Genomic DNA, 8653 nt, shown 5'->3' with positions numbered 1-8653 from the left:
ATATATATATATACATATATATATATGGAAAACTACAAAACACTAGCAAAAGAAGTCAAATGAATAAAGAGCTGTCCAATGTTCACAGCTAGAAACATTCGATGTTTTGAAAATTGTCAGTTATTTCCAACTTGATCCATACAGCTGAAACAACCCACATCAACATTCCAGTGAGTCAGTTTGTGGAGACGGACAAATGAATCTCAAGTTTATATGCAAAGGCAAAAGACTGAAATAGTCAACGCAATATTGAAGGGAACAAAGCCAGAATCTTGATACCACCCGAGACTTACAGTAAAGCTACAGTAATTAGAACAGCATGGCACTGGTGAAAAAAGTAGAAAAATCGATTAATGAAGCAAATGAGAGAATTCAGAAATAGGTCTATGTAAATACAGTTAATCGAGCTTTGACAATTGACATTTGTCTTTTCAACAGATGGTGTTGCAACAGCTGGACTTCAACATGAAAAAGGAATCTAGAAGCAGGCCACATGCCCTTCATAAAAATTCACCTGTAGTGGATATAGAAGTAAAATAAAAGGCTAAAAACTCTTAGAACATAACATGCGAGGGAAATCTAGATCGTCTTGCATACAGTGATGAGATTTTAGGCACAACATCAAAGGCACACAATGTATTAAAAAGCAGCTGGTAAGCTGGATTTCATTAAAATTAAAAATGTCTTCTCCGTGGAGATCACTGCCACTAGAGTGAGAATGCAAGTTGTTGACTGAGAGAAAGTATTTCCAGAAGGTATATTGGTAAAAGATTATTATCCAAAATGTGCAAACAATCATTTATACTCAACAATAAAAAGGAAGTTTGATGAAACAGTGGTCCAAAGCCCTGAGCAGACATGTCATTGGAGAATTACATGGGCAGCAAATAAACACACAAAAAGAGGTTCCATATCTGGAACACTGGGGCGATGAAAACCACCGCATTGGCCAGATTCCACAATCAGCTGATTTAAATGACCCAGCTTCAGAACACTGGCATCACCAATACTCCCTGATATATGGAGCAACGGAAATACTCATTCACTGCTGATGGGATTGTAAAACAGTGCGGGCACTCTGGAAAACAGTTTAACTGTTCCTTGTACGGCTAAACATACACTCCTACCATAAATCAGCAATTTCCCTGGCACTCAACCAAATTAGTTGAAAACAAGTGTTCACACAGAACAGAAACCTGCACACAGTCGTCTATAAAAGCATTATTCATAATTACCAAAACCTGAAGCAACCACACGTTCTTTGGTAGGTGGGTGGGAAAACAAGCGGTATTGTATCCAGGCAATGAAATGCCATTTGATGCTTAAAAGAAGTGAGCTGTCAAGTCATGAAAGGACACGCAGAAAATTTCAATGCCTATCACTCAGAGAGAAAAGCCAATCTGAAAAGGCTACGTGCTGTATGACCCCAACCATGCGACGTTGCAGGGAAGGCAGAACTATGGACTTCTTCAAAGACTGGTTTCCAGGTGCTGACGAGAGAGGTGGATGAGCAAGAGGAGGATCTGAGGGGCAGTGAAGTTATTCTTTGTGGTGCTATCACGGCAGATACACATCACCATGCGTGCATTAGGATCCATGGAGCATGCCATGGGAAGGGCGTTAGGGGCCCAGGCTTTAGGTGATTAGATGCTCTAGTGTTGGTTCATGGATGGTGCCTGTTGGGAAGCGTGGCTCCACCGGAAGGTGTTGCTGGCTCAGGAAGCCATCCTGTGTCGGGGCAGGGAGTTCATGGGAACCCCTCTATTATTTCCAATCCACTTTGCTATGAGCCTAAAATTGCTTCCAAAATGCAATCTGTTTAAAGGGGAGGAAGCATCAAAAATCTCAACACATGATCAAAACACCCAAGTTGAGGTGGTAAACGGTTCTGTGTGGTGTTGTTACTGACGTTAACACACGTGCTGTAATACCAGGCTAGAGTTTCATTTTATTTTAGCTTCTGATCTGTGCTCAAAGATACCATCCCTGACCACCCTATTCTGATAGCTCCTCCATGGCATCCATTTCTGTTTTATGTCCTCCAAGTGCTCATTAAAACCAAAACTCCACCCACGTTCACTGGATTATGTATACGCTGTTTCCACTCCTACGATATTGGCTCCACCCAAGCACACAAGAAGGCCCTGAACCCATCTCTGCTGAACCACTGTCTACTTAGAGGAGAACTCGCGAGAGTGCAGATCCAAATCTGACCAATCAGGGTGGTGGTGATGGAGAGGAAGATGCTCGAGACGATGACAACGGTGATGATGGCGGTGATGACACCGGCGATAGTGGTGATAATTTGCAAGCTGGTCACCCACAGAGACAAACTGTGAGGAAGACCCCACCCAACAGACAGGAGGACAATCACCCTCCCTCCTCACCAGGGCCACGCAGAGCCATATTGTTAAAGGAGCCAGACTGGCTGTTGTCACAAACACATGGGAACAAGTATCCCAGCTGAAGCAGGATAGAAATGTATGTCTCATTTTTAGGTGTTTTTTCCCACAGTGGGTTCTTTCTTCCACATCCTGAGTCAGACGAGGGACTCAGCTGCTTCCAGCTTGAAGCTGTACCATGGCCAACAAACAGCTTCCGGTGAGCAGCACTCAGCTGAGACCAACAGTGTCGGGGCGTCGGCATGTAGATTGTTGGGGGCGTCTTTAAGGTGTAGGACTACACGTGCCTCTCATCAATGCTACTCTTCCACTGACGAATACTCAGGCACATGGCCCCACCCACCTACTGGGGGCTGAGAAATGTCACCTCGCTAAGTGTCCAGGAAAGGGGAATCATGTTTGAGGAGCGCTCACCGAGTTGTCCCCACCACAGAGGCAAACCTCCCTGAATGCTAGGGATGGTCCTGGTCTTCACAGAGACCGTAATCTTCTCACTTAATCCCCACAAGGCAAAAGACCACTTATCATCCTTGTCTTATAAGTACTGAATTGACGCTTGGAGACATAATGAACATGCCCAAAATCACCAAGGTAAAAATTGGCAAAACCAGGACAAAAATTAAATTCTTATTCCAAAACCCAGGTAGCTCTTCTGTTCTATATCCTGCAGCTCCTGGGTGGGTCTAGTTAGGAGTGAGGTCTATGGCACTCATCCATTCCATAGGTTTGTGAGGAAGTTCTCTGTCGTCCTGAACTCAGCAGTACCTGCTACTCCTTAGTAAATATTTTCTCTGTGCTGTGCCTCTTTAAGTCCCAATTCAACGCAGATCCTAGTTTGTGGATTCTGGATCTGGCTGTTGTCTCCTTTGTAGCCTCCTACTCATTGGCAAGAGATTGGCAGCAGTGGGTGTTGCATTAGGAATTCTTGGGAAGTGCTCAGTTCCTAACAATTCTAGGCTGGAAAATACATTCAGAAAGCCAAGACTAACCTGAACTGAATTTTGGATGCACAAAGTCCTCTTTTGCAAAGCTGAGCCAACCACAATGAAAATTTCCCCTCCCCGAAGCACACGTTGCCACTGCAGTTTGCAGGTCTCTTCCCTTCTATGTTCAGCAAAGTCTTTCATGCTCAGTCTGTTTTCCATGGTCTCCATAACTTTTGCAATTTGTTGTTTTTGGTGGATAAGAAGCATCCACTGCTGCTGAGGATTTCCTAGTCCCATTGCCAGCAGGAAGAGATCAGCAAAAGAGAAAAAGAAAGTTGGATGCCTATGAGCATGAAAAGCATAAGGCAAAGCATGAAAGGGAACTTGCTGCTTTCAACCAGGAGACAGATGTGCCTGGCCTTTTCAGCCATGACCAGTTATGTGACCAGAACAAGTCTACTCTGTTCCAAGGATGCTTCCTAACCCACGAGTAGAAATTCCATGCTCCTAATAGTGCGTCCGTGACTGTGACACGTCTGCCTGCTCAAGCCTCATCATTGACTCAATATCTGTCCGTTCCTCCGTGGGGGCAGGTATGTCTCCAGCCATCTGTCAGGATCAGACAAAGCTACCAAGAGAGAGGTTGCAACCATGGAAACCACCAGGAGAATCAGTCCCACCTCTGATGCCCAGTCCTCAGCTCAAGGACAGGGGTTAAATCTCATTTCCTCTGACTTCCCACTGAACCACAGAATACCAAGACCCTAGCAGTCCTCATTCAGTATGTGAACAAACTGAAAGATTAGGAAAGATTGTTTCTATCTGGTTGGTCATTCTGACCAGGGTAAAGCAAGAAGACACAAGTGAGGGAGCTGTTTTCAAGAAAGTGATGGATCAACTTAACCCTCCCTCCTAAGAGCTGCTTTTCCTGCCTGCTGCCGGAGCTATCCTTGTAAGAAGCCTTTAGTGACCACTCCTATTGAGAACCGACAGCCTGTGCCCCTAGTGAATTTGTGCATCTCCTGGAAGAAAGTAAATGGAGCTGTAGGCTTCCCTGACCTCACCTTGGCCCCTGTTCATCCCAACAATTAGTATCTGTTTGTGCACTCGGGATTTCCTCAAGAGCTCCATGGCTAAATCCAGGAGGGGGAACCTGGCTCCCTTCTTGGTTACCCTCACAGGGTGCCAGGCAGCTGATTTAAGGCCTTCAGTAGCACACAGGACAAGGCCGGACTGGTGCAGCAGTAGAGTCACAGCGCACCGCTGCTAAATGCAGACAGTTTACTTCCTACACACCAAGAGGAAGAAGCACTGTCAAGGACACCAGCTCCTGGTTGCTCCTCTCCCGTACATTCAAAAGGGTGACACTCAAACTGCAATGTAAGTTGTAGGACCCAGTGGTGACAAAGAGCAGCTGCGGTTGATGCTGAGGATTGCCTAGTCCCATTGCCCTGGTGCTGAGAGGGGCGAAAGCCTCACACCTTTCAGGAAGCAGGAGGCCACAAGCAACTCTGAGAGCAGCTTCCCGGTGGTGTGGAGGGGCCTGGGAGGGCCGGCAGCGTCCCTGCTGAGACTCTGCTCAGCTGTGGGCCCGGCTGTGCCTACACAGGCCAGGTGGACAGCTACACAGTCTTCAGAGAGCTGTGGCACCGCTGTCCCCTTCCACTGCACACACGGCGCGCTCAGTCGGTATTTACAAAATAACCTGAACACACACCCGCATAAAGACTACAGTGAGAAGACAAGGGCACGTTTTTGATGCTTTCAGCCTTGTGAGCTTCATCCTGAATGCGTGTTGTGGAGTTCTGATGGAAAAGTCTGTCCCGCTGCGCATGAGGTACAATAGGGCCTGGACTATCTCCTCCCCTCTTTCGTACAGAGCAGGAACAGCACAGGTACAGTGGGGTGTGCAGGTGTTTCCCTGAGAAGCGCCGCAGGCCTCCTGTGCGCAGCTTGGCATCTCTGGACGGTGACTCACTGCCCAGACTGGTAAGGATAAGAAGGCTGCTTCTCAAATCAGGCTTGCTGGCTCATGCCTACTTCTTCTTCTCAGCTAGTTGTGCAGTGATAGGCAATGACGTAGGCTCCCTGTGCCTCATATTGATTATTCTAGAAATAAGGATATCAGCATCTGCCACGTGGATAGTTTTTATGATTAGATGAAATAGCACGGCTTGGACACGCTGAAGGCTCACAGTATCCAGCACTGCGATTGCTGCCATGCTGCCAAGCCCACCTCTCCCCAGCTCTTCCTGCAGCTGAGCAGAGCAGGACCTAACACAGGTGCCTCCGAGGTCCAGCCCGGCCTGTAGATGTGTGGGATTGCACTTCAGCCCCTAGTGTAGCAGCTCCAAGGTCTGTGGCACATACGGACAAAAGCAGTCATTAAAATATGCCTGAAAGCCCAGCAAGTTTCATCTTAATGCTATTGGGATAATTTTAAAATATTGTATGTTAGGAAAATATTTTATAACATAGAGAAATGCTTACAGTGTGCTGATTTTAAAGGCAGAAAGAATCCAATTTTCTAAAAACCAGGAAAATAAAATCCATTTCTGAAAGTTTATGGCCATTAGGTGTTTTTTTTCTTTTGTGCTTAAAATAAAGAGTAGGAGGAAATAAATCCGCATATTAACCATGAGTATTTTGGGGAAGGAGTGATTTTTCTTTTTTCCTCCCTTATGTTTTCCTTTTGGCTTCAACTGTTTCTATAATAAACATGTAAACTTGTATAGCTGTGATGCCTTCTACGATAAATAAAATTACCCGAATTGATGCTACCTGGCAACACAGAAACGCAACGAGACCTCTGTCAAACATCCCCTGTCTCTGCCGCACCGGCAGGTACTCGGGGACAGTTTCCACATGGCAGGAGCCACAGGACAGGATTGAAGGACTGGGTGCAATGTGGCAGATTTTGTTATTCCTCGGGTGCCACAAACAAAATTACCGTGCTCCCAACTTATTTTTCGTTCCGTTTAATTTTAGAGCAGTGCACCAGGCCTGATTTATCAAGGTCTCTTTTACTACTGATTGGTGCGACATCCGCCGATGAGGAGAAGAGAAGATGTCACTCGTGCCCTTGCTTTGCGAGCAGTGCCTCTGTTCCGCTGATGGTGCGTTTCCTCTCTTCCCTCATCAAGCGCAGCTCCAGGGTTTGTCTCTGTAACATGCAGATGCCAGATGCTCCCCCTGATTAGTAGTTCCGGCTCCACGGTGACGGGCCGGGCCCCAAAGATATACAAGCATCGCCCAACGTTGAGGACCCAGTCCAGTCCCTTGCAGAGCTCCCAGAAGCCTCTGCTCGGACCCTCCCAGCTGCAGGCTTTCTAGAGCCTCCCCTTGGGGGACTGTTTGCGGTGTTCTGTGGAACTCAGGTTGGTGGGATCATGCGCAAACTGCAGCTACATGGGGGGGGCAAGTACAGGCGCCCGGAGAGTAAATCCTAGCCATCGAGGCAGGACCCCACCAGCTCTTGGTAACAAGCTCCCCTCCAAGGACAGGCAGGAGTCAGACAGATCTTCCCTAGGAGCACAGACTGCCCTTAGAGGACTTGTTTGAGCCATCAGGGCTGGCACACACTCCGTCTTCCCTTCTGGGTGTGAACCCCAGGTACCAACCGAATCTCTGTGTCTTCCCACACTTTCCACATTGACACTCAAGCCCAACACGACAGTGCTTGGGAGAAGGACCTTCGCGGAGATGGCTAGGACTCAATGGGGCCCTGAGGGTGAGCCTGGGGGTGGGAGAGGAGACACCAGACAGTTTGCTGTGTGTCTCTGTCACCCAGGATGGCAAGAGGGTGACCTTCTACAAGCAGGAAATGAGCCTCAGAAGCCAAGCCAGCCAACACACTGACAGGACTTCTCCGCCTCCAGAACTCGGAGACATAAGCGTCTGCTGCTTGAGCTGCTCAGTCCGGTGTTTGCTCCAGCAGCTGGGACGGCAGTGTTGATACAGCTCCATCACCCACCAGCCTAAAGGAGAAATGACTGTGTGACCTGCTTTGGCCTGGGAAGGGGAGCAGTGACACGTCATCTGTGGGAGGGGCATCCAGAGATCAGACGGTGACTGCTCTGCTCTGCTCTCTGTCCCTCCCAGCCGCATGTCCAACCAGGGCCCAGGGCTGGTTTATCCTCAGCCAGGGACCCAGAGAAAAGCACCAAGTTCATCTCTTTACATTACACAACTACAATATTTTACACATGTTGCTTCTCAGGCATCAAATATCACATGATGAGCAGTGGAAACCTTAAAGAGATCATCAAGATGCATTCAGGTGGATACAACAGATTGTATGTGACAGATCCAGAAACAATACCACCCTGCTTCCCCCGTTATGGACAAGGATGAACATATCACAGGGATTGACGCGTGGCTCTGAATCCCCCTGCCCAGCAGGCTTGTTTACCCCAATTAATTTGTACAACAGCCTTCTGTGGCAGAAGTTTTCATTACCCTCATTTTGCAGACCAAAAAGTGAAGGCAGAGAAGTTGAGGCAGCACCCAGTGTCACACAGCTGATAAGTGGCAAAGCCTGAAATCCCACCCAATTCTTGCTTGTGCAAAAGTCAGTGCCTTAACTTCTTTGCCCTCTCCTCTCTCATTATCATGCTAGAAAATAGGAGATGATGCTAAAATGAGTATCCAAATACTGAAATTTTTAAAAGTTGAATCTCTGCTTTTTCCAGATCTCCACCCCTTACCCTGTCAACAGGAACTCAGATTATTTGTGAGTGAGGATCAGACATTTACACAATAACTCACTTCATGTAGAATCTGGACAGACCCAGCACTGCACAGATGTGAGCCGCAGCAGCACAGGGGAGGCCTCCAATGACCAGAACCATCCATCCCGCTTTCAGAAGAGAAAACATTTGTGAATTATGTAAATGACATATGGGGACTTGGTGAGAGGAGCAGTTGTCCAACAAGGGGTCAAGACACAACAACTCCATCTCTGTCCCTTTCTGCATTATTATCTGCTGATCTTTGAGATGAAAACCAGAGTCTTCAAAATGACTGTGCTTGTCAGAGACAGTGCACGAATAATGATAAATTACCCTCTGCCTCCTACTACAAGATGTGGATCATCTAATATGAACTTTGCTGCATTAAGCGGAAAAAGCGGAAGACTCCTCTGCCTGACTGATTTTCAGTTCACAAGAACACACACTGAGTAGCCAGGTGTTGTGGTGCACACCTGTAATCCCAGCACTCGGGAGACTGAGGCAGGAGGATCGCTGTGAGTTCAAGACCAGCCTGGGCTACATAGTGAGTTCCAGATCAGCCTCAACTACTTTTGAGACCCTGTCTCAACAAAAA

The sequence above is a fragment of the Fukomys damarensis genome, unplaced genomic scaffold (genome assembly GCF_012274545.1).
Source record: "Fukomys damarensis isolate Sample0158 unplaced genomic scaffold, DMR_v1.0_HiC HiC_scaffold_12, whole genome shotgun sequence".
Lineage (NCBI taxonomy): Eukaryota > Metazoa > Chordata > Mammalia > Rodentia > Bathyergidae > Fukomys > Fukomys damarensis.
This window is presented reverse-complemented; position numbering follows the sequence as displayed.